This window comes from Struthio camelus, chromosome Z (assembly GCF_040807025.1).
Source record: "Struthio camelus isolate bStrCam1 chromosome Z, bStrCam1.hap1, whole genome shotgun sequence".
In the NCBI taxonomy this organism is placed as follows: Eukaryota; Metazoa; Chordata; class Aves; order Struthioniformes; family Struthionidae; genus Struthio; species Struthio camelus.
Genome location: NC_090982.1, coordinates 38,736,328 through 38,763,764, shown reverse-complemented (window position 1 = coordinate 38,763,764; position 27,437 = coordinate 38,736,328). Strand labels below are relative to the sequence as shown.

The window sequence follows — 27,437 nt, the reverse complement described above, 5'->3', positions numbered from 1 at the left end:
TGCCTCAGGGCATGACTTGTGTCCACTTCTCCCACAGAAGAATCAATGTGAAAACAGTAAGTAAAATCAAATTAAAGACCCCATGAGAGTCAGTGTGTCCCATCCAAGCCATTATGCTGCTTCTGCATGTAGCCCTGGTAGTTAGACAAGGCTATTTGGTTCTCAAAATTCAGAAGTTTTGTGTAACAACTCAACCTAGAATCATGCCATTGGGAAAAAAAAAAAAGGAAAAAAGGATGCCGAGCACACAAACACAGGAAAAAATATTGATGAAAGCAGCAGCCAGAAATATGTGTTATCCTACGAAAGCGTTCACCTGATTACCGTGAAAGGGCTTTGTGGGTTTGGGAGTCATTCAGTTTAGAGCAGAAATAGCGCAATGTTATGCAGCGGGTAATTTCACAGGACGAGGAGTGAGAAACTCCTTGCAGGAGCTGTGGGAATGGGCATGGAAACATGCCATAGCCTGAAATTTCATTATATAAATCAATCAATGCATTCTTTTGGAAAACAAACATGATAGCAGAAAGTTAAGCGTGAAGATAATATGAAACACCAGGGTAGTATCGCGCTGATGCCTACTGTGTGCATGAACGGTGAGAGTTTCTAATTTTGCTAGCAATGTTGGTACGTAAGATAAAACTCAGTAAAGATCTGCAAGTATCAAATTAGATCCTTTTTCGGATCTAAGAAGAAGTGACCTAAGCATTTTCAGATTTTTTTAGAAAGTGTTAGACTAAATATTTTGTCTTGCTTCTCATTTGGTAACGTCAGCAATGATTAATCACCGCTACATACCATTCAATAATTAAAGCCAGATGATATTTCAATTTTCTTTTAATAATATTGTGTTCTCTTGCTAGTTTCTTCCTTTAAAATAAATGTCCTCCAGCCAGTTAATTAACATTCATTTTTCTAGGATCTGTTCGGAATAGGACTACACTAACTCTTCAGGTGAAAGTAATTTATAGACTACATTATCCTAAGTTATTTTCTATTATTTTGCCCTTGGCGGAGCAGTGTTGCAATGACAACCAACAAATTAGAACAGGTCATGTTAACAAGATTGTTCATTTACTGCCTTCTGCTACCAAAAAACTTCACAACTCTATTAAATAAAACTGAATAGCAACGACTACCAATTCTGTTTTTCATCCACAAAGAACAGACACTGCTGATAATAAAATCCTCACTTCAGTGAGCTGCTGATTATTTATTATTACTATTTTTATTAAAGAATCAAACCTCAGATCCATGCAACTCATAATTTTTCCATATAGCTTTTCTTCTAATGATGTTGCCATGAAAGAGCTTGATTCTGAGTTAGCCTGAGTGGGTATTTTGGACACTTGCAAAGTAGTTTTTCTGCCACGTCACCATGGAGCAGCATTTACAGAGAAAAAGGTCCCATAAAACCTCAGGTTTAATCTAAACTGATTATAGTCTTTTACACGTGTAATAGGTGACTTTTAGGATCAGTATACTTTGTCCAAGTAGCACGTGTACACTATCCCACTGTTGCTAGTGCTGTGGTGTGCAAAGACCTTGAGATAGGACTTCTGCTACAGTCAATGGGATTTTCACACAGACCCTCTGAACCTGTTTTTACAATACAAGAGCTTTTGTTTCTGTTACACCCTAGCTGGTGGAAGTTAACTTTTGTGTTTAAATTAGAAGGATAATAGAGCAAGAAAAAGCTTTCTCAAGAAATTGCGCGTGTTTATGCTTCATTTTCACCACTTTTTAGAAGCACTTATAGTTAAACTGCAAGAAAAACACGAGGCAAAACTAAGACTTTTGGTAACGTGATGCCTACTTTCAGGCAATTTTTTGAGAAGACAGGCTATCCTGGAAAACTCAGGAGAGTCTAGAGAGCTAGAGATGGGACGTGTTACATCACGTTACCAATTCATTCATTTTGGTTCCAGTTTTGGAATACTTTCCTGGAATCTCAGTATGCCAAGTTTTAGGAAAGAATAAAGCATTTCACACGTGGATACTTTTGTGCACACTTGAAAAGCAGATAAAATAGTTAACTGAACTTGGATTCTTGGTCATCATGCACCGCTTTTCCTTTAATATCTGATAAAGTAGTGTTAGCTTTCCTCCTTCACTGACAAGCACTGTAACTTACTGCTTAATTGATTAATAGGGACTATTTATTTTCAGAGCGAAATCTACTTTCTCGGGGCATTTCAGTATCTTGTATGAAAAGTTTTGTGTTTGTCAGAGAGTGGTGGAAGTAGTCTGAGCTTGGTGTGTGGGCAGAGGCGGGGGCGGTCTATATTTCTCGATCTTTGGTCTCTTTCCCCCTGAATGCTTGCTATGGTGCTGTGGGGGACTAGTTGCAATACTGTCTCCGCCAGTATTACATTCCTCAGTTGATATCTGCTGTGATCCATTGTTTCAGTCCTTTTGCCAAGCACACAATTTAATTTTATTTTCCTTTATTTTATCCTCGTCTTTAAAAGAACAGACGTATGTATTTCTCAGCAGCCGTCTTTGACCTGATTGCATATGTAAGTATTTATTTACTTTCCACAAGGGCTGAAGTTAACAAAAAAGAATGCTATTTTTAATTTCAGACTTTAAATTTTTAAATAATTGCATCCCAAGGCACTATACAATAAGCTATAATGCAGAACAACAGCCTGGCTTGTTTCCAAAGCTCATTGTAACGGAGAGGAGCCTGGCAGCTTGGCCCTGTGACATGCTATTGGCCTGGCCCAAGAACCGCAGGAGGCAAACAACACCTGAAAACAATGACAGCATTTTTAAAGCTCCAGACTGGGAAAAACCCAGATTTTTTGTGAACTGCGTGACAGGAACAAAGCACAGCAGCAGACACTGAGGTGTACTCAGCAGGAGAGGGTTTAGTTAGGCACAAATCCAATAAGGTAGCATAAAGAGAAGAGAGGAACAAATAAAACCTTCCTTTTCTAGTGACCAACCCGACGAAGTCTAGATATTTCCCCAGGAACCTCCTATCTCCCTCCAGGAGCCCTCGGCATTTTTGTCCCTCTAGGGATGTGCTGGGCACCAGGGCAGGAGGCTGCCAGTCACTTCCTTGCCTAATTTAAGAAGCACTGACATCAAAGTCTGGTGTTACTCCTCTGCACATCTGCTGTCCCGAACGTTTGAAACATTACCTTTGGCTCTTGCTTGCTCCTAGCAAACCCATTCGCTCTCACTTGGCTCTGTCATTAAGGTGACGGACCCTTAAACGTTCTCCATTAGCCCCCGCCACTGAGACGCTACCTAAGTCACGCTGGTCCTTCCTGTGCTACATCTCTTTTTCCTAAAATTCTCATTACATTTTCCCTTCTATTTGAATAGCTAGAAAACATCCACTCTGATCAGGCATCTATAACTACACTCTGGCCCTACTGACTTTAAAGAGATATTTGGTACAACCTTCAGTTTGGCCAACATTTCCTGCTGAGAAGCAGGCCTCATTACATCCGTCACCATCACCTTACTGCTTCTAACGGGGTCGTGTCTGTGCGTCCGTAGCCTCTTGACAAGATCAGAGACCCTGGATACCTGCAGAATAGGCTTGGAAACCCAGTCTACTAACCTAATGAGAAATGCTTATAATCCTAAAAAATAGAATTTACACCAGATAAACTTAGTTCCTTTGTGCCAGTTGACTAAGTTACTAGCATGCTGTTTCTGCCTGTAGCTTCCCTTGATATTCAGCTCTTTTGTGTGTTTTGGTAGGTACTTTTACTTTCACTACCTGAAAGTTTAGGAATATTTAGAAATTCCAAGTCGGTCACAAACTGCACATACCAGGCTTGAGGCAGACAAGAGCATTTTGTTTAGCAGTTTCTGCTGGGTTAGAGAATGTCAAAATTAAAGTTATGCTGCAGCCAAACTACAGATTAGCTGCCACAGCTCCGGAGCGCGACAGTGCAACACAATTTAGCTAACCATCCAGCCGATCTTACAAAAGGTGAATCAAATTTCGCTTTGTGCTCTTCTGGCTCTGCAGCTGTGTCGGTGGCATTTGCGTAGCAGAGGGACAGGTGCTTCAGGGACTGCTGAAGTGCAGAGCACAAATGCATTTGATCAGTGAAGTAACCAAGAAGCACCTGGAAAGCTGGGAATGCAAATGGAGGGCTTGGACTTCTGCCAGTGAAAAGTACCTAAAGGACATGCTTGGTGCCCTGACTTCCTTTCTGCAGGATAGGCCTTTCCCTGCTGGGCTCTCCAGCGGACGTTTGGTATCCCAGCAAGCTGGGAGTGCTCCCCTCTTCTTGCTGGGGGATGGAGGCTGGGTTGAGCAAGAAGCACCTTTTTACATGGAGGCATCAGGAAGTGCTGTAAATGGTAAGTGCTGTAATAACCTTAAAGCTTCTGGAATCTTCAGTAAAAGAAACATTAAGTTTTAGTAGCCACTTTGCTCAAAAGTGGTGAAAGATAACTTCGTGGTATAAGTGGCTAGCACCAGGTGAAGTCTCAGGCAGGCACAGTTATTTTGGCCTTTGCTTTCCTGATGGGCACTGAAGTTGCAGTGGAGAGTGCTGCTCAGGATGGTTCAAAGGGACCTAGGGTCTCAAGTGCCAGAGAGTGAGTGAGTTTCCTCCTCCCAGGCTGTGCTGGCAATGACCGCGCTGGTGGCTGGCGCGCGGGCAGGAAGGCAGCGCTCGCTATGCCAGCGTAGGCGCGTTTGGTAATAAAAAAGAACTTGTTGCTTCAGCTGCACGTCTGCGCAAACGAAGAACCTTGCGTGTTCTGCCAGTGCGGGCAGCAACTAATCGTAGGGCTTGTAAGAAGGCTGACACCGCTGAAAAAGACTAAGTGCAAGTCTGTGACATTGTCCTAGCTGTTCTCTTGCTAAGTGTGCAGTCCACCTCAAATTTAGGCGCTCACATCCATAGACTGTGATCAATGCAAGTGGGCAATTGTCAGAAATGGGGAGCAACAGCAGTCCTCTGCTCTTGGGGAGGCCGGTCCCATTGCTTTGTGAAAAGCTCTTAAAAAAACCCAACCCCCTTGCATCTCCATGAGCTTAAAACAGAAGCAGCTGCTCTGTGTGCCTGGTGGCCCTGTATCCCCTTGGCATCGGAGACTCGTTTACTCTTTGAGGAACTTCTGAGTTGGTTTGGTTATGGCAGGAAAAAACTGCCGAGCACAAGGTAGGTTGCATTATTAGAGTAGTAGTTGAAGAACTTCCCCATAGTGAGACTTGCTTCTGCCTCTGGGTCTTGTTTGGGGCGGGCCAAGTCTTTCCAGGGAAGAGAAAACTGCAGAAAGGGTGAAGAAGTAGAGGCAAAAACTGTTTCCTGCCCCCTGCAGAGGGAACCACTTTAGCAGTTCAAGAGGGGGATATTGCAAGATGTTTTAGCTGCAAATTAAAGGTAGAAAATGCTCGAACTGAAAATGAGAGTCCTTTTAAGGAGCAAGGACTACCATTGGATTACTATCAAGGGGTTTTATGCATCTCCGTCACCTCAAACTTTTAAATGAGGACTGGATCTCTTAGATCCAAAAGAGAAATCTGATTTTGTTTAACATGCTGGCATTTGCGCTTATGTAGCTGGGGAAAAAAATTTCTTCCATTGGCTTTATGGTGCGATCTTCTGCAGGTACTCAAATGGAAATCAAACTCTGCTTTGAAAGGACTAATTCCCTGCCCTTTGCCCCAGAACATTCCCACAAGGGAAGACCTGACACATCAGTGTGGCACTCATTTTACAAAGCTACAGACTGATAAGGGAGCTCTGATAAATGAATTAAGGAAAGAAATGGATCATAATGTCAGTAAAACAGATGCAAGATTTCAAGGCCTTGGGAATGAATGTCTTGTTACAGTTTAACCTATCTTTAGAGCAGCAGGTGGAAGAACAGGTTTGTGGTGTGTTAACCCAACCCTTTTAAAGTGACTAAATATTTAAACGAGTAACTGTGGAGATTTTTTTTTTTGATCAGTTACCTACTCTCTCTCTGTATTAGTTTAGAATTAAAATCTGAACACAAGAAAGGCTGATAGATCTGATACCCATGTTTTGCTTAGAAATTGTAACATAAGGCCAGAAAAGCATGTGGAAACAATGAACAGTACTGTTTCTTGACCACAGTTTGTCCCAAAGGACAGAGATGATTTAATCCTAATGAGTATATCTCTTTATGAATGTCTCCTGCTTTACTAGAACATGCTGAGCCAATGCTGCAGAAGTGTGTGCCCAACTGAGTAATGCAAAAAGAAAGCGCCAAATACTTGTAACCCATTTGCTTATTTGAACTCTTCCCATCCTTGCTATATGGCTTCTCTGAACTCGCAGTAGTAAAATCCAAAGAAGATTTGCTTTGCATTTCCCATAGAATTACAGAGCTGTTTTGTTTGCCAACTGCAATTAAGTTACTTGAGACTCGCGCGTGGATGAGGACTGCGTTTTGGGGGCTCTTCCTGTCACTAGCTGAATACCAAATGCTCACACAAGGCTTTGTGTATATAAATAATCCTCATGTAGTTAACAAAACACAATACAATGTGGATACAATAGACTTCTTGGATGAGTCTAAATGGCCGTGGCAGCACTGAGTGTGTGCCTGTACTGGTGCTGCACAAAACTATTTCCTTCATTTAGTTTTGTATAACCTGGCATTCCCAAAGTGCTGTTTTCTCCAGATTATTATAGGGCTAAATAAATACAGAGTTCCTGTTTATGCTATGAATACGCGGGTGAGTGCTTAGCATACCGAATTCAAATGCAGGGATACACAATCATCCTCTCCTATCTAGATGCACCTTCCTACTGGGAGAAGATCTAATACTCTTGTCTGTCTGAGACTTTGGGCATGTGTCTTCTCCAGTCCTTTTGCATAAGTTTATGCACTGAAGTGGGAGCTCCTTATACTTCTGAGCAGATGAGGTGGCTGCTAAATATCATATGACAAAGGACATCTGTAAACTGGAAAATGCATCTTGAAGTTTAGTAATAAATTTGCCAGTAACACCTATGGGAGAATTTCTTGCCCTTATTAAATAGAATTAAGAGGAGAGCCTATATAACTCTGGAGACTCTGAACTAAAAATTTAGCATGATGAGGTGGTTACCCTATCCCCCTTCCTGAATTTTGATCACTTAAGAAGTCTTACCTTTGCAGTTATACAGACTGCATGAGCTGATGTGCTTTAATAGAAACTCTACTCTAGCAAAACACAGACAATTACTAGATGATATATAGTCAAACTTTTAACAGGTTTATACATCACTGTCACTTCTCTGTCTGGTCTCAACTTTGAAATTTCAAATGCTACAGCTATCAGAAATCATTATTCCTGTCCTACAAAGCTACTATGCTTACTTCCACAAAATCTTGACAGTACTGGCATGAAAACTTTGCATGGAGATTTCAAAGCTTAGTATGCCTTTTAAAAAAAAAAAAAAAGCAATTTCAGAAACAGCTTCCCTTCCCTTCCTAGCTGTCTTGAAAGATCTCATATAATCAATTTTCTTTCATAAGTTTTTTTCAAAAGAACAAATACTGTAGATTGAAATCCTTTGCTCTCCAAATCACAGTCATGTACTTTATATCTGAAAAGTAATGTATGCAAAGTAAAACCAGGAAGCAAGCATCACCCTGGCTTATTCTTTTTCTTTTCCTCTAAATCCCAGCTGGACCAAAGGAAGAAGGACAATTCTTAGGCTATAGTGCCCTGAGCACCTCTGGATGCTAGCAGTTCAAAAACAAACATATGCTTTCCGGATAGGTTTTCATATTTTTTGGAACTTTTTCCATGCTGTTTCATAAATTAAATACCTTAAAAACTTGGGAAAACGTACCTGTGAGACCTCTGCAATGACTAATTGTGCATACAAACTGTACAGCCTGTAAACTTGTTCCCGCAAAGGTTTTTCAAATGGAGAAAAATTAATTCTTCATGAGTTGCATCACCCTTCCAAATAACTTGGGATTTTGAAAAAGCATATTACTACAGAAACTTTTGTACCAGCTCTAGCTCACAGATGTCTCAACTAATGGCTCAATGAGTTCAGTTACAAGAAAATCCAGAAAGGACAGAATTGATGAAACAATCAAGTATGTTCCTCCAGCTGGGAGCAGTCTTAGGCTCTTTATGGATATCCAGCTTTTGTTAGTATTAAAGCATTTGATTAAACTGAAGATGTCTGTGCTGCACCCAGTGCTGCTGGTAGAGTAAGCAGAAGTTAACTGCAATCTTGTGCTATTTTATTAAACACTTAAAATTGTTATTCTTTCATCTCTACAGATTTCTCGCCCTTTTAGCAGAGCCACAATCATCTGAGCATTTACATCTGCCTACTGCTATATTCTTAAGGCCCCTGCTTGTGCACGCAAAGCTGCAGCTCTTTGCTGGTCATTAAGGCTGCAATTTTTCTTTGAGCTAGAAGGGTTAGATGTGTGACATCCATTAAGAAAACTGCATGGCCAGAAAGAGGGTCATAAAAAGGCAAAAGGCAATTGCAGCATTCTGCATCCCAGAGAGTAAGTGCATCTCTTATGGAGCAATCTGTAATATTTGGTTATCTTTCTTTCTATGAAGGGAGGAGAAAAAAGTGGGGGGGGGGGGGGGGGGAGAGGGAAGGTGTCCCATTCACAGCCAGGTATCTTCTACTGCCATTAAACATCAAACCATAGCCAAAGCATTACACCACAGCTGCTCATGGCACTTTATCGTGATAAAACGAATCACAGTATCCAGTGAACAACAGATTAAAGCAAGTCCTCTCTGCTTTCTCAGCCTCTTTATGATTCCTCCTCCCCTTCCCCCCCCAGTTCACCCCCAAAGCCTCACAGCATATTTTGGTGCCTATTATTACCACTTAAAGTGTGTCTAGCCATGAGTGAGGTGGTCTGTCATGCTAAGGGCTGTATATTGCACAGGTGACTGCATGACAGCTACAAATTACTGAGTTTTGAAGGAAGTTTAATATCCAAAGTTGTACTTCATCTTTTTTTGGAACCCCCAAAACCTTTAATTTTTTTTAACTGAGGCCCTAGAAAACATGTTCCAAAAAAGAGGGACTCCTCTGCTGGAGAGAGAGACCATCTACTAGACATGTTTGTCAGCATAAGCTTCACTAGCAGATAAATTAGAATTCAAAGTTATTTTATGCTTTGGGCCTGTTGGCTTCATCTACTCTCTCATCTCCCATTTTCCTTATAATCTAGCCAGTGAGCCAGCACACATGGTGGTAACTCACATAAAGTACAGACAGCTGCATGATTGAGATGCCAAGCTCAGAAGTGTATTTTCCTGCAACTGAACGATTGTTCGCTGAGTCGGTGTTTTATCTTGTGCATTGTGACTGTACCCTGGAAGCACTAGGAAATGCATATATCTGTTAAAATCCTGACAGCTCACTGAGAATCCTCTCTCCTGTCCGTCCTCACCTTACTGAAGCAATAATAATGGGAATTCAACCAAAAGGACTCTTTCTGCCAGGTCACTTTGCAACAAATGCATTTTACAAGGCAGTGAGTCTTACCTAGTGATGGCCAAAGAGACCTATTTTTCAAAAATATTATTTTTTGAATATATTTTTCAAAGTAAGTTGTTAACCTTTGTGTTTTTAATTTAGACACTAACTTGCACTTGCTATAATTTACCCTGAGGACTACTGCAGGTACAGCACTCTTAATGTTGCAGGGTGGGAAATGCTGTTCAGTAGCTTTTGCATTACTTAATCAAGCAGTAATGAATTTTGAGGGGGCTATTTTCTAAAAAAAAAAAAAAAAGTTCAGATAAAAAGCTGATACATGCTTGTAAAAAATTACACCATTGGACAAACTGGAATTCTTATTGGCTATTTTTTGCCTTTCATTTCTTTGAGAAATGAGAAATCCCAGATACAAGGTAAAATGTTTGTTCTTTTCAAGCATACTAAGCATGTGCAATGCTTTCTCCCCTGATTTAGATAGACCAGCGCTTGGTAAATGCCAACACCTAATTCAAAGGAACAGTGAAAAGTAGCTGTCCTGTGCAACACCCTTACCCAGCAGGTGAGCAAAATGAAGTGATGCTGAGCACTGTCATATTTGTGCATCCCTCTAAAGCACACAGAAGGGGCAAGTCCTTAAAAATGACCCAGCGTAGCAGTAATAATACAATACTTGGGACTAGTGAATGATGAGGGACTTGTGACTCTAGTTCCTACAAGCCAGGGAAGTGTGTGAAACAGCAAGAATCATCTCTGCTGCCATTCCTATTAAAATCTTCCCTGCTCTTAGTTTAAAGGACAAAAATCCTTTAAAGAATTCAGTTTAAAGGCTTATTTGTGGTGTGCTGAACAACACTGTGTAAACTGACTTCCTGTTTAATTCAGAAGGATGTGTTAACTTTATCCCCTTGGCATTCCTTGCTCCTATTCCCCCCACCGCCCTTTTTTTGAGTTACTTTCTTCCCCAGTTGAGTTCAGTGAACTTCATGTTTTCCCTTTTCTCTGCTTTGTTTGTGTCGTCTTTCCTTTCCCAGTTCCTTCCCCTCTTGAGCGTAAACTTTGCCTCTGTGTGCTATAATTCTGTTTTGTAAGGGGTCGTCTTCCCCGTTACTGCCAACCAACCATTCCCTTCTCCCATTTTCTATATGTGGCACACAGAGCTCCAGCATCTTGGAGTCAGAGTTCAATCAATTCAGCTATGAAAAAACAGATTTAAGCAAACATATGTAAAGCTAAGCTGCTTTCCCACCATCTAGTTCAGGGAAAGGAGTAAGATACTAGGTTTTGAACCTAAGCTGTATCCATGGATTTTTGCTTTTCAAGTCTCTTTCCCAGAAGCCTCCAGCTAGGAAGTTTCTAGGAAAAATTAAAACTCCCACATCATAATCTGATTATTGCAACACAGACCAGTTCAATTTCTTTCTCTTCCCTGACCATCCCTTTTCCATCACATAATCTTCCGGTCGCTGCAGGAGGGGGAGGACAAGTCTCCGCTGCGCTGCCTTTCCCTAGGCTGCTTTTAATCATTTTCTCTGGTGAATGATTAAAAGCAACCAGCAGCCTGCAGCTTCTGCTGAGCTTAGTTCGGCTTAATGGGAGCTTCACACTGGTTGTGTTAGAGCAGGACATGATTTAGCTGGAGGGACAGGCAGGAGAATGACTTGTTAGTTGCGCTGCTGCCATCGTGTTTTTAACACATCACTCCTGGAAATCCTTACGCTTGCTTAATATCTGACAGAAGTTTAGGGATGGTGTTGGCTGGAGCTGTCCAAGGCACGGGGAGACGGAGCTGCCTGACCTCGTCCTGCCTGAAGACTGGTCCTTGCAACCAGAGAAAGTATTCTGATAAATCTTTCTATATTTGTACGGTTGTCTTTTTCTTCTTCCTAAAGTCTACATGTAAATGCTAGAAAAGTTCTAACAAACAACTGCAAATATTTGCTCCTCGTTACAACAATGAAAAATGTCAGTGTTTCCAGGGAGAACAGAGTTAAGGCAAGACTGAAATTACCCATGACTTAAGGCTGACATGGAAGGCTGCCAGTATGGATCTCAGCCCATAAAAAAGATGCATAAATGAGAAGAGAATGTGTTGATGCACTCAGTCTCTCTTTTCACATAGAAAGACCTAGCAGTATCACTGTGAAAGTACATCTCTGCTTTTAGGGGGGGGAAAAAAAAAAACTAGACACTTGACTTCTCCATTTCGGAATTGGGAATCCTCAGAGAACTAAAAAATTACTTTGATTATAACATTTTGCAAGGGAAATCCAAGTAAATAGAAGGGAAAAAATTTCAAACATGAGGTTTGGAGGTTTTTAAATCTAACTAGTCTTTAATAAAAAAATAATGTGCACAGAGAGCTTTATGAAAGACCGTTCCCTGCTCTTCCAAGCAGAGGCTGACTGAACTCTTATTCCAACTTATGATTATTTCAATGAATCCTCCACTGAGAACAACAGGAAATTGAAACAAATACCACGTTCCCACCCCAGACATTTAATAAAAACCCTTTCAGATTCTTTTTAAGCTTGAGAAGATGAGGAGACACAAAATACTTCCTTGCTTCTCCTTTAATACTATCTCTCTGTGTAGGAAGAACTTTCTTTGTTAGCATGCATTGAAACTCTGCAGCTATCTCCTGCCAAGTTAGAGTTCTGAATCCCCCTCCTTTTTAAAAAAAAAAAAAAAAGACCAGGATGTCACGGGAATTCAAATATATTCTCATTCCTGTTGCACAAATCTGTTTTTTTGATATCCTGAGTCATCCTGTAAATCCAACCTAAAGTATTTTTGCACCAGGTTTAGAGATATATTTAGATATATTTTCATAGCAGAATAAATGTCCAGCCAAAACAGTCAACATCATCTTGGGCAGCAGGATGAAATTTGGTCATAACCCTTGCACACATCTGCAGTTTGGTATAAAACAAAAGACTTGCTTTACTTGAACTTCATTGTTATCCTTTCTACCTTTTTCTGTTTCACTGTGTTCTTGCTGTGCTCCCGAGTGCCTCTGATGGCCTCTGCTGCTAGCCCTAAAGCCAGGCCATGCAAATTCTGCTGTGGTTTTTGCCAGTCACTGTTGTGCAGCTCAATGAACTAGGTTAGGCAGGATGGCCAGCGTGCAGAAGGAGTCAGAGACGTGCATTGCTACTGCAAGTCAGCTTCTAGAAAACTGCGTTCTGTTGCAATGCTAGGAGCTGCTTTTCCATGCTTTACCTTGGAGAAATCGGCCCCATCACCCAGTGATGTGTTGGTTGGATGTGTGAGGTTGTTTGTTTGTTTTAATCTTCTGTTACTAGGGTACAGAGGGGCAGTGCATCAACCTTGCTTTTTGTGAGTTTTCTGCACTTAATCACCAAAAAAGGCATTGGCAACTTGAAACAAAGCCAGTAAGGAATACGGGCACTCAGCAACTCTGAATCAGCTAGTCTCAACTACCCCTTCTGCAAATGTTAGTCTTCAGTTCACCTATAATCCTGTTCTAGCATGCAGCAATATCACAGTATCACCAGATTTAAGACAAACTATTTCACAAGCAGTATAAAAAGATGAGGCACTGGGGTTCTCTTAACAGAGTATGGGAAACCAAACAGTGAATAGTTTAGGCCTTGATCAGTTATTTCATACTTTAAAATTACACACTTCTTAAAAAAAGCCAGTGGGGGGAAAAATAAGCAATGAACCAGATATAGAGACCTTTAATTTGAAAATATGAAAGAAAACTAGCATCAGTTTAAAATTTTAACCTTGCAGAGTTTAAAGAGGAAACACTGGAGGTAGAGGTAGTCTTTTAAATTATTCATGTACCTATTGCTACTTTTTTCATAAACAAACACTGGGTTAGAGACACCATTGACGTTTCTCTGCATAATCTGGTATGTGAAAAGTAGGTATAACATACTGCCATTTGCACTTGTCAGAATGATTACCAAGATGCATGCAGACTGTGAATTAAGTCTCATACCTTTATTTGGGGGTGATTTTTTTCCACTTCCATGCATCCGTTTTTAGCATGTTTCTCTCCTTCCTTAAATTAGATCAGACAACTTTGTATAGAATAATCTATAGATGTAAAATGCTCAAATGCGAATATACAAATACTGTAACTAGTTTCTCAGACTCTGACAAAAGCTGTCAGTGTTTCTTCAAGTAATATTTTTATCATTAAAAATATCTAAGACATATACAATATGCTACCTTTGATCCACATTCCTATCTCACTGATTTTTCGACAGCAGCTGTAGCATGGAGACAGGGAGGGGTAAGATATGGCTCAAGGGAGTGATTTCCACCCCATCCCACAGGTTACAAGTGACACCATCTTAAACACAAAAAATGAGCATTTAAAACAAGTCGGGTCAAGCAGAAATTCCAAAACAAAAGCAGAATAGACCCCAAATGCACGGAATAGATTCAGGTTCAGATCACACCAAAGACAGGTAGTGTTAAGGTCTGAGGCTTTGCCTTAGGCCCTTCCTGATTTTTTTTTTTTTTTTTGGTTCTTTTTTCAACATATATCCTGAGAAACTCAACCACTGCTGTGAATGTCAGTAAATGACTGCTTGCTAAATACTGTAAATCCTACCTGTTAAAAAAAAAAAAACAAAAACAAAAAACTGAACTAACCAACAATGCATTAGTTGTGGTTTGGCACAGCTTCACTTTGGCTGCCTCTTTTGGATGGAGTGCAGGATTTGGAGAGCTGCCAGTAGCACTGATAAAGTGAACCAAACCATAAAATGTAACACACAGGGGAAGAAAAAAATACTGTTGGCATGAAAATGCTGTCGGCAATAGCACAGCATCCTCGCATACAGTTTTAAACACCCCTATATTATAGTGTAACACTTTAAAAATCTTTAGTATAGTATAAACTTGTCTTTCTTAAATAACAAAAATTAACAGCTGACAACCACTTCCATTATTGCTTCTTTCCCTCATATTCATTAGCACTGTCTTATGTTCCTTGTTAAATACGTTCCCCAGAGTGACAAATGTGTCTAGCACAGTGCATGCTTAATATACCAAGCTAACATAACTCCCCTAAGATTTTTTTCAGTGTACTAACTACCATTCAGAATTGATTTACAGCTTGCGCCCATGGCGTTTTGTTCATGCCATGTGAAATCCAGAGAAGCCATATACTCTACTTACTGTGAAAATGCTAACAGTTCTAGGAAAACTGTTTGCCAAGCATGAAAGAAGAGTACTGGTCTCTCAGCCAACACCTGCAATGCAATAAAATGGCTCCATTCCTATTACTGAGCCAGAATAATCAATAGGAGCACACAATAGTTTTTACTTCTGTGTGTGGTGCAAGGATAATTACTCCAGCTTTGGCTCTTTATAGATCTACTACAAACTTTCAGTCAGAGATCCATAATCAGAGGTAACCAAACACCACCACGTGCATGCTACTGCTAATTTGTCTTTAAACTGCAACTCTAACACCTAGGATTTCTAAGTGTTATTCTTGTTTCCAGAAACAATTCGGAACCCCTTACAAATGGTATTCTCATCTCCTTTCTAGATGTCAGCCATATACCTTAACAATGTATGCTGAACGACCATTAGCCAGGCTGGATCAGAGTGCAGTGATATCCAAGATACTTTTGCACATGTCTCCTAAAGCAGGACCTTCTGTTCTGTGTCCTTGTCTGCCATACTGGAGTATGCATCATGATGGTGGTGCAAAATAAAAGAGGAGAGACATAAAGATGCGATTCAAGGATGAGTTCATTTTTGAGCACAAAAGCGTGATACACAGAAAGTAAGTCATCTTGTATCAATTTGTATTCAAAATGCAGCAAAAAAAAATTAGTCTTGAAAACATGCCAAATATTGCTTTTACTTGCCAATCTTTTGATGTACTTGCTCCAGTGGGATAACAAATTTAACAGCATATCCATCTGCAGCTTGCTTTTCTCATGTGCTGAGAGGAAATAATAAAACCTACAGATTAGCACCAAAATCCTAACCCTCTCAAATGAGGATTCAATGTACGTTAGTAACAGCCTTAGACAAGAAAAAATTCTTATTTGGTTACCTATGTCATTCCTTCCTTCGAGTAAAAAGGCCCAAAAATCTAACTGTAGTTTTGGAGTCCACCAGCAGCTCTGGGGCAGGCTCAGTGTGCCAAGCAGGGATATGGCCCCCTTGCCAGAAAGCAAGTCAGCTGAGACAACCTCTGTGGATCTAAGGGCATCATCTCTAACTGGCCAAATCCTGGCTCTGAGGTGAATCTTATCTGCTTTCACCTACTGCAGATGGCAGGAGTTCACGTATAAAATAGCGAATCCTCTATAAAGGATAGCCTGGATCCATGATTACAGTCACTAAGAAATACATTTTGCTCATATTCCTACGCCTCACTTTCTGAAAGGCCCATAGATCCATAACAGGATTTTTATCAGAAGCAGACAGCTATAGAGGACTTGTAGTAGATAATGCAATAAATGCTTCTTACTGCACTGTCTCTAACAGGGTGAGGCACTAGCATATACTGATAAACAGTTTACTCATCAGCTCTGAAATGCAGACTAGGTTGCCATCTTGCCAGTTTGTTCTCCAAGACTGTGTCTCATTTGACCCAAAAGACATATTAACACCTCTTGCAAACATCTAGCATCCCTAAAGACACAGCCTCTTAATCTTACCTACCTGGCATATTCACTGTCAGATTTGCCTCAGCCTTCTAAGACTTCTGACTCTTTTCAGCTAAACGATAGAGATCAAATGATGAGCTCTTACAACTTAAATGTCCTTACTTCTCTGGGTATAACTTTAGCAGTATGCAAAGTTGTTCCAGAGCTCTACCCATGAGAGTCTAAGACATGAAGACCACAGTGCTACCTCCTGTTGTTTATAATATATGCAGTTGACTTCACAGATGAATGCCTTGTTCATCTGCAGAACTTCTTTGTCAGCATGAAAAATGCTGTGGTACAGTTCTACAGACAGCATCTAATTCTAGTGCTTATCTACCTGACGGGAATTACTGGAGAGAGTGAAAACTGGTAGTGTCTGGTGCTAGAAGCCTTGATGGGGACCACCAAGGATAGGAGAAAAGTAAGATAAAAGAAAGCAGGAGAGAAAGTAGATGAAGTAAGGCAGATACAGAGAGGAAAAGGAAGACAATAGAAGCATGATCAACTAGCAACAATATCCCATCAATTGCAAAAGCTAAATCAGACCAGCAAAAAGTAAAAATATGCTTTTTTGGGGGAGGGGAATAAATTTATAAAGTTAAGAAAATCAACTCAGGCTGGAAAAGTTTAGAAATCAAGAAAGTGTATTCTATCCTTGTAAACGGCCCTTTCAAACTTATTTCTGAAATAAAGTTTTTTGATCACAATCATTTTGCGTACAAGCACTGAAGTAACCTTGAAAAGGAAAGAACTGTGCAACTGAAGCAGCTAGGGAAGTAAAACGCAACGCTAGTGAAAAGAAAAATCGCCGTTCCCTTTGGTTTTCCCATTAAGGAAAACCTAGCGATTGGTGATCATTGCCAAGGGGGATTATAGCCTGCGTGACACATTTGCTGGTAGATTTTCTGGAGGAAATCTGCCTAGCTAGTATGACCTTAGAAGATATCTGGAAGGAATCTGGTCCTTCAACCATTACAGAAAAAGACCGCTGCTATTCTCACAGTATTTAAAATTACATATAGTATGAAAAGCTACAATTCCTTTTTAGCAAAGGATCTGCATTCTAAAATATTACTCAAATCATCATTTTAAGGCAATCATTTCTACTTTACAAATAATAAAGATGAGGTGGAAAGAAACTGCCTGTCTTTCTCCAGACTGTATAGAGAACGAGCAGCAGTGGCAGGAATAAGCCCTGCCTGCCAAGGCTCCTGTTTTAACTGCTTAGACTGAACTTCATCTTCCAAGAGGCTGTGCTACCACAGCAGCAATATTCGATATAACCAAAGTTTAAAAGTGAGATTGAATAATGGCAGGGCTCTGCCAACTTGTAAGGATCATTTGGCATCGCTTTCACTGATTGCACCTCAGAGAGCACCATACCTGCCTGCCTCTCTCTGTCTCTCTTTCTCTCCAAATCTTGCAGGATCAGACGCTCCTCAGAGGAAAGGTATATTTTAATCTCAGCTGTTCTCCTTAGCAAAATAGTAGAGAGATTTACCACTGCTGATTAAACATCTATACCTGCATGGTGAAGATGTCACCTACCCAGACCTTTTCCCTTTACGTGAAAACCAAACGAAGAAAAAGCACTGCCGAGAGAATGGACTGTACAACGCTTACCAATGCTACAGTGAAAGGCACTGGCAGCTGCATGTGAAAGGTTCATGTTGTGAGAAAGGATAGAAAACAGCATGAAGTGCCTAAGAACAGCACAGCAAAAACTCAAAAAAACCCTACGATTTTGCTATCAAGCCCCAGAAGTCTCAAATATTTCCAGTGTACTTCAGGCAGCAATGTTTTCTCCAAGTCTACACTGATACAAGAAGCAAGTGGTACAGAAAAAACTTTGAGCCAGTCAGTATTTGCAAAAATACTGAATGCTGAAGAAAGAAGAAAGGAATTGGGAGCAGGAGAGTCAAAACAAAGTATCTGGTGTCTTTATATCAGCATTAAAACATATGAAGGCAGACAAATTAGCAGACTTCAAATGTCTCTTTGCTGGAAAGAATCAAAGCAACTAGCAGATTTAAACTTCTATCCGCATCTTTTCCATCTTGCCAAATAAGATTAAGCACAAAGTACTTTGTGAAGAGCTGATCCAACACCCACTGAGATCAATGATAAGATAAATGTTACAGGATCAAATCCAAAGCATCTCTAGACGGTGTCTTGCTATCTGCATGAAGTTTTACTGAGCACAGTTAATGTTCACTGCTGTTAAGACTGAATTCCAGTTTGCAGGCTAGCCTGTCCTTACACGCTTCCTCAGATTCCTTCTGGGATCAAACTGTACGTGTCTGATCTAAAGCTCTTTTTCACATGAGAGCTTCAGGTTCAGAATTGAAAGAGTATAGGGAAGGAAAAATATCTGGTATTTTGCTTTGTGTGTTGAAAAGAAATGTGCAAATGCTCAGATTCAGTCCTGGCAATTTCCTTTGTCATATTAAGAGGAAGGGAGAGAGAGTGCTGAAAATATTTATACACAAAAGTTTAGAGGAGGAAAAACCTACCTTCTGCTGTTTCCCACTATTTGTCTATAAAGCCACAGTAAACTGATGGGAAGATCAGAGACAGAGTCAGAATTTAATCTTTCCTAAATGACTAGGGTGTTTTTGTTGACAGGATCTCTTCTTGTACTAATTGACAGTTTTCTGCAAGTCTGTTCTACTCGAGATTTCCTATCCCACTTTAAAAGTCCACGTTGTCTCTAGTGCGAGATTCTGTGGTGACTGCTCTAATACGAAGCAAAAAAATGAACAGACACGAAAGGGGAGGAGTTAGAGTTTTTGTTTAATAGACCATCTGGATCACATAACAAACAAAACTGCCCATTTAATGAGGCGGGACATACTGCTTTATTTGTATTGTATCTTGCAGCTGCTGTGACAGTAAATTCTACATAATTGCAAATTTGTCCACAAATGTGTCTTTACGCAGGTGCGAGAACGCTGCGGAAAAGGTTTATTGTTGCAATTCTTACAGAGTTTTCACATATGGCTATGTTCTCAACTACTTAAGGAAAATAAAAGAACACTCTCCCCTGTCATATTTACAAATGCCCCAAACCCCTTGATCTCTGCTTGAAGATCCTTTGATGCAATAAAGGCCCAGGTCAGAAAGCTGCCCATGAATCACAGTTGAAGCTAAAGTCAAGAGAAATAGCAAGTATTCTTCAGCATTGTGCCTGCTGCTGAGAAATACACTAAATCCTAAGACCAGTATTAGCAATTTGTTCATAAGGACTCCCCTTTGGTAGTTATCTTCATAACAAATGCCACTAGGTCAAAATTGTTTTTAGCATTACCAATACGTAGAGAAATAAAGCAAAACAGATAATGATTTTATTTTTTATAGTAAACAAGCAAAAGAAAAGCTATGTTTAGTTGTTTACCAATCTCTTTATATATTTTTCCCTGTAATATATTGGAGTTAATCACCAACAGACACCAGTGAGCTACAAACTCCCTCAGTGAACAAACTTAAACTGTTCTCAGCCCTTTGCGGTACAGTTACTGAACACAAGCCTCTTGGCAGCCAAGCCAACAGCCCTGAAGCTATATTTTTTTAAGAACTATTGTTGTGTTTCTGTTGTTTGTTGCTACTTAGCTTTCTCAGATATTAAACAAAATATTCAGCAATTCAGAGACAATGCAATCATTCTTTTTGCAGGCTAAATGAGACCACAGTCTTTTTTACTATCAAAAACATTAGGCATCTAGAATGGGACACGTACATTAATATGAACTCCCTCTTCCCAAGCTATTTCTTCCTTTTTTTTTTTCCTTTGCCTCAATGACTTCTCAAACTTCTAGACAGTAAGAGGAAACTTTACCATTTGCAGAGCTGTGTATCGGCCCTTGTTAGCTTTGGTGTTCCTCTTGGTAACATATGAAGTCAGAGTCTCAAAATACCCAGTTGGTTTGCAGCAGTTTGTTATCTGACAGTGTAATGAGTAACAGTGCATGTGCAGACCTTTAGCCTTGATTAGCTCTGAAGCTGCAGTTTTGTTCTGGCTTTCCAGAATCTGGCAGCATGTGATAACAAGTACATCACATGCCAAATTACAACAGAACGCCTATGGAATGCCGTGTCTACTTATTCTATATTAATAGTGGCGTTATAATCAAAGATGATTTGCTTCTGGTTTGCATTTGGCTATGCTAATATGCGAGGTACTTTCCAAACAGGAAAAAAAAAAGGTAGACTCCCTCTCCTAAAGCATTCATCGTTCAAATCCAAAAAAAGCAACGGAGGTTAAACAAGATGAGATTAAGATATAAGAAAAGTTACTTCAGTACAGGGTGGTCACGTCTAGGCAATTCACCTTTTGTGTTGCTACAGTGATTATTTATGAGATGAGGCTTTTGTTTAACTACAATGGACTGTCAGCTCTAATTATATATAGCTAATGTTGAGAACTACTGCACAAGTGGTCGAGGATAATTTTTCCAAGTAGAATATATGAACTGTTAGCAATTACCCTTCATGTGTCATTATCAGTCAGCAAGTTTCCTTGTAGGCATTGTGGCAGACATTTATCTTCACGAAGGGTTTGGAAGAGGAGAGGAAAGAACGTTTGAGGCCAGGGTCAAGAACAGCTTCCCACAAGTGGAAGCATAAAAGAAAATACAGAAATGGTTACAAGAGACTCAGTCAAATGATGTAATGAGGCAAGCCAGAATGGAATGGTCAAGCAGACGACAGAAGTGGGTATAACGTATTACAAAAGACAGACAGCAGGGATGTGAAGTAACATGGGACTTTAAAGAGGATTTGAATTTAGTTCAGTGGAGGCATCCAAAGAGGAGGTGACAAATCTGTGTCAAGGAGTCATGTGGCCATCAGACAGAACAAGTAAGAGCAATCGGAAGTTAAGGGCCTGCTGAAGCACAAGATTAGAGAGAAAATGGACAGCCACAGAGATATCGTGGAAGAATAACTAACAGCACTGTGCTTGGTATGCAGTACGAACAAGCAGGAGATTATAGGTCTTGGTTAGGGGTCTGACAATCTAGACTGAGAACAAGAAAAAGGAAAAACAACAGCCAAGTTCACACAGGAGGGAAAAGAACAGTCCAGTGTTAATTTATGCTTAAGTTTATAGAGAGACCCCCATCCAGATAGCCTCAGAGAGATGGGCTAATGAAGGCTAGATAGAAGGCTAAATACTAAGAAAGGAGACGGAAAGAGGTTTAATTGTTATTCATTAGTGAAGACAGTAGGGGTCATCTTAAATAACCCTGAGGAGGGAAAAGAACAAGGCCATAAAGGACTCAAAATAGACTGCGTCTGCAGAGCAGGGCAGAAGTGCTGTGCGCTATAGCCCTAGGCTCTTTAAGCATGCCCTGATGCAGCCTGATGGTGAAACAGGGACTCCCCATAGTCCTGCCTCACTGGCCCTCACCCCCTGCCTGCAGCCAAAGTTTCCTTTCAAAGGGAACCAGGGCCATCTTCCAGTGCGGACAGAGCCAAGGGAAAAAGAAAGACGATCTGTTAAAAGAGAAGACAGTGGGATTGTCCAGAGGAGTCCCAGGAGATTCATATCAATATGTTGTCAAAGAGGAATATGAGATCAATATAATCAAGAGAAGCAGAGAGGACAGGAGGGTAGGAGTCGCCTACAAGACGCATCTGAGAACTTGGTTGAAAATGGAGTGATTATCATGAGGCTTTGAAATCAATGTCAGAAAGTCAAGTTTGGGGACTCCTTCCAAGTAGTTAACCAATTTGGTATCTCTTGTTTTAGTACATTCATAAAGGAATAAATTGCACAAGGCTTCAGATTTCTAAGCCTTTCCTTCCTGGAGGGAGCAGGGCCTATTCAGTCATTTTTAACCGATTTTCCTACTTTGTCATCTTCATCTATTATGGCACATATTTTTCAGCATAAAATGCTTCTAGCCAACTATAGCAGCTCTTATTTTAGGACTGGGGAAAATGTCAAAGGCTTCAGGAGGTCAAAAAAACCAAACTAGCTAAGCAGAAATTTCCCAGTGAAAAAGTGGGGGGAAATGAAGGCACTGCTGTAGCTTAAAGAGATCATTAGCACAGCAAAAGCCATAGATCACATTAATCACTCTTTTATAGCAACTGCATATTAGGTACACGTATTAAGGCTCTGTTCTTTGTCTTCTGTGCAAATTCACAATAAAGAAACCAAAAAATTAGTTGATTAAATAGGCATAGTTACTCCAAAATGTTGCATCATTTGTAAATAGTTAAGTATGACTGCTATATACACCAAAGGGAGAATTTCGTAATTCCTCATTAGGAAATACATACTAACACTATGTAGGACAGCATTCAAATTAACTCATCTGTTTAGATACTTGTCATCCATTTACTTCACTTCCGCAAAACAGAACAGAAGCAGGTTTTAGCTTGTGTTTATAAAACCCAGGCTTTGTTTCATCTCTGTATTCCCAGGGTGACTCCTAGGCATTGCCGAGGCCAGCAGGATCTTCAGCTGCACTGGATCCCAGGACAGGGCTTGAATCCCAGTGTATGACGTCCTGTCACCCAGTTAATGACTATAATGTCTAGACTCAAGGAGAAATCCTGTGCCCAAATTAAACCATCATCCACACCACTTTCTGTTCTGTTAGGGAAGACTATCACCAGATAGAGGTACTGGCATCTTCCCAGGAGACCAATCCCATTACCTCCACAATGGGCCTGTCCTCCAATTACTTTGTGCAGCACAAAAATTGATGTGATGAGGTAGCATACAATGGCAGTTGAGCAGCCAACCACAGACTCAGAGGAGTCCCATCCCAATTAGGATCACTTTGTCCAGAGAGCATTTTTATGTCACATATTGTAGCCCCAACACACAGGGCGAGATGCAATGTCGTGACAGGCTATAAATGAGTTTCACGGGCACAGCACTACCAACCTGTCCCCTATTTTCTCTGAGAGAAGCCCGATTAAGACAAAGAGGCAGTAAAATCCCGCTGTTGCTCAATGACCCGGACCAGCATGTCGCACAAGGTTGGTTTCTGCGAGACCGCTGTACCCCTCTCAGTTCTAAAAAGCAGCTGTTGCTGCGGGAGGGAATTCTAGGTCCTGTGTATAGCCTTGACAAAGATTTTGGATCTGGAATTTAACTGAAGGGTCACGTGCCCCTTGAGGCTTCCCTACAAGTAAAATGTCCTCTAAAAGCTTCTTTAAAAAGGCTGTGATAGGGTAATTTGAATCCTGCTGCCTAAAGGTAAAGGGTTTAATTCACAGAACTGCCCTGAAAATGCGAGCCTAGACGTTTCTGTAAATTACTAGCAGCAGCCATCTGCGCTGTGTACCCTATAAGCTTAGTTTTTTTCTGTTCAGGACTTCTAGTGAGTGAACGAATACTTGCTCTCATAACAGATTCAAATTCAATCATCGCTGCATGCCTCTATCTACTCATCCAAATAACCCCAGGCTTTTTGGGCATGCGTTCAAATGCTTTATCTAGCATGAGGGGATGGTTTCTATCAGTACCCAAAGCTAAGTCTCGGTCTAGCACCAGCAAATTTACTGTTATAAGTAGATCGCATGCAGAAAAGCTTTGTTCTGCTCCAATATTTAGCTTTAATATACATATATGTATACATATATATATATATATATATATGAATTACAATTTTTGAAGATGAGGTCTTTGGGATTTTTTTTGTCTTCCTATAAAACCTTGAAGATTCACATGAATCTGTGAAAGTATGTGCCTTTTGCCTTTTTCCTTTTCTGTGACTCTCAGTTCAGCTTGTAATCCATTATATATAAATTATATATAAAATGTTTTTATCAAGTTTTTTATTTGGGATTCATACATCTTCAAGAAAAAAGCATCTGAATAGTCATGGGATTCTCTGATTACACAGTGAACAAACGAAACTGACAAATTATATATAGTCAGCATGTTGGAATTAAACTCTATTACATACGAGCTAAATACTTGAGGTGGGCAACAGAAGACTAACGGTAGACCATTTAAGTAAAACAGTATGCTGAGCAACCCGGGAATTTAAGTAAAGGTAGCTAGCTAGGTAGGTTAAGTTTTATCCCATTAGATGCAAGCAGTTTTTCCCTTGATAGAATATGCCACTCTTTTCGTAATCAATAGATTAAAAACTATTCTTTACAAGGGCATAGAATTATTTTAGATCATAATGCTGGGCCTTTCAATAGTGTCTTGATTCGCATGCGTCACCTAATCCTTCCTAAATGTATTCTCAGATAGGAATAACAAGGCTCAGCTATTTCACAGGTAAACAGAGGCAGAGATGAGACTTGCACAAAATGAGAGCAGACATTTGAATTTTGAGTTAAGTCCTCCGCTTTGTCTGAGGATTGCCCTTTCTTCATTCATAGAATATTTTTTAATAATGTGTGTATGTATATACGCACACACAACTTGCAGTTTTTGTTTTCATACCAAGGCTTAGTACATACATTCAATGAAGATATTGCTGTAGAGAGTTTGTTGGCAGTGGACAAGCCTAAACAACTCTCACCTTTTCTCACTGAGGAACTGAGTTGTCTGGAGACAACTGGGAATGACAAACAAAGTTCTTCCTAAAGCTGTTAAACTGAGACATTCAGCCCCATGGAGTCGTTCAGATATGCACAATGGACAATAGCATAGAGTGGCAAGATGCATCGGTTTGGTTTCTAATCTTAACTGAGGTATTTCCTGTCTCATGTTACACCACTGAGTAACCTCCTTGTTCAGTTTAATATAGGATTTTCAAAGCTTAAAGCTCAGATCTGAAATTTTAAAAGTGCATTTTACATCTGTTTACTTCTTGGCCAGAAGCCCACTATGACAGTGCTAGCAAAATCTTCATCTAAGAAACCTGAAGTGCTCTTGTAATACGCTTTTGAATTAGTGAAACTTTGAGGATACAAATGATTCTCAATAACCACATCACTTCTTATTTCGTTTTTCAAAGTTTTTTTTCTAAATGCATAACGCATGATCTCTTCCCTTACGAAAAGTCTTACAGAACGTAAAGCAACTCTTCTGTTTTCAACAGCGGAAAAAAAAAACTCACAGAAAAGACAATTTCTTCAACTTGTTATTCAGATTTTTCACAGTAACTTATAGAGAAATCAATTAGTTTTCATCTCTATTTGGTTTTATAGGATATTTCCACAAGAGCTCTTAACACAAAGCTAAAACCCCAAGTAAGCACAGAGATAGTAAAAATTGTCATGTGTTTTAGTTAAAAAGTATTATGGTCACAGTGTTCAAAACTGTCCTAAAGTTGCCACATGGGTGGTTTACATTAGCCACGGCTGCACAAAAGCAAACCTCCAAACCTCCTCGTACAGCCACAGACAGCAGAATGTAATCCAAAGGGACAGAAGTATAAAGAAAAGGAAATGTTAAAATCATGGAAAACAAAATGAAGGGATTAAAAACTAATTTTAATTAACCACTGAGACTGAAAGACAGCATTAAGTGTTAATAACTATTATCAGAAATATCTGAAGAACTGTAATTTAGAAATCTCCCTCCCCGTTTGTTAAATACCCGGTTAATTGTAAATTACCTTTCTGAAGACTTTGCAGAAAGCAGATTGATTACTTATCTAGCAAAGCCTACTCAAAATTTGATTTTCTTTGCTGGCTTTGATCTGCAGACCTTAAGTGAGTTGAGAAAGGACTACTTAGAATGACTAACAGCGCTGTACTTCCCATGTCATTGCTGCTGCTGAACAAATGCATTCCCAAAACTCGGCTCTCCCAAATCTTCAAAACAGATGGGAGCAGCTTGCAATATACCTATTTAAATGTATTTCAAAAACTCTACGGCCACTTCAGTTCTAAAGCAGCTGCTTTTGTGAATCATAAAGGCGCTTTCAAAGCACGGTATTCACACGTGGAAAAGCACATGCCCGGCTCTGGCTTTGCTCGAGAAGACCCACTCACATTACTTCAGAAGTATTTCAGCTATGTGTGTAACCATTATGGATTCTTTCTAATTGCAACTGCTTCTGCTATACATTTTCTATAAGTTCATGCTGTTTCCCACCCACACTGCCTGTGCAGTAAAAATGCTTTCCTGTCACAACTTTGCAGAGCTATCTTACCAGACGTGAGTACGCAGGCATGCATGTAGAGGCTGAAGTCATCTTTAGCAAAATCATTTTGTTATTAGTGGTGCTCTGATATCTGCCTTTTCTAAAGACATTCAGCAGGAAACCACATTTTACAATTATTTACATAACATGTTTAATGATAGTAAATTCTCACCAGGAAACCTATACAAATTAAACCATGTTCTGATGGCCTTTGGTTAAATTGCCCCGATGGGGTATTTGGCAATAAAATAAATCATGAAAAGCATGAAATTTTCTCATACTTAACACAAAATACATGTGTTGAGACAATCAGCTTTAACTCTTCCTCTCCTGTTTGGGACTCCATTCTACTTTCCCAGGACTATGACTTTAACGAAGAAGAGGATGTTAAACTGCTCTGACAGACACGGTAAGAGACATATATAACCATTTTTGGCAACACACTCAGGAATCTGGGGAGAAGTGAAAATACTCCACTTGTCAAGGTCTGGAAAAATGCATTTGCTATTCTCAGTCAGAAAAAAATGGTTTTAGTCTGCTAGATATTGTGGAACAAAAGGGTAAAAATCTAGTTTGTGCTTCTAGAAGAACAGTGTTTCCAGAAGAATAATTTCCATTCTCAGAAACTAATCATAGTTTGTTAAGATGAATGGAGGTACTCTTATAATTGATACAGTTCTCTTACGCTGACGATAGTTTCAATGTTCAGGGCCTAAATAAGATTTTACTAAAAAAAATGGACAAACATTACAAATGAGCCAAGAGACGTACAGGTTTCATGCGTAGTACCACATGGCAGTTATCCAGAATAGACTTGTTCATAACCTCTATTTATGAAAATACTGAATGCAAGGATTGATATCCTGTAGACGCTTTAGCTGCCACTTCATTCAAGTATGCCTTGTTTTCTTTGTCAGTCCATACTGATTACAAAACTTTTGGCTGTAATGTATTTTATAAACAGCCCTCTGTTTATTTGTCTGTCAGACCTCCTGTCTGTTTACTCTGAGATGTCACAACGTAGTGTCAAGCTCTGTATTTCACCAGTAGGAATGAGTCTGATATTGTTAATGCTGATTTGCAGTATAAGGAAATCAAACTGAGTGACAACTAGAAAAGAAAGCTGATTGTTCAGGAAACAAGCATGCTAGTAATCAGCACTTATCAGGAATGAAATATAACAAATGCATTGTTGTTAGATGGGAATTTGTTACAACACACATATCAAATAACTGTTCTGCAGTTGTGCCTGTTTTTAAAATTCAGCTTATAAGAATCTGTCTGCC

General features: G+C 39.9%; 1 protein-coding gene across 4 annotated transcripts in view; it reads right to left on the bottom strand.

Annotated features, from left to right (window-relative positions):
• MARCHF3 (E3 ubiquitin-protein ligase MARCHF3) overlaps positions 1 to 27,437 on the bottom strand; it is a 75,950-nt gene that overhangs the window by 40,900 nt on the left and 7,613 nt on the right. Inside the window, exon 1 of one of the 4 annotated variants that reach the window (XM_068927959.1) lies at positions 19,920 to 20,004. The exons of the other annotated variants lie outside the window; for them this stretch is intronic. The gene's annotated coding sequence lies outside the window, so the exon portion shown is untranslated. Of the gene's footprint in view, positions 1 to 19,919; positions 20,005 to 27,437 lie in introns of those variants that run through there. 4 annotated transcript variants of the gene reach the window in all.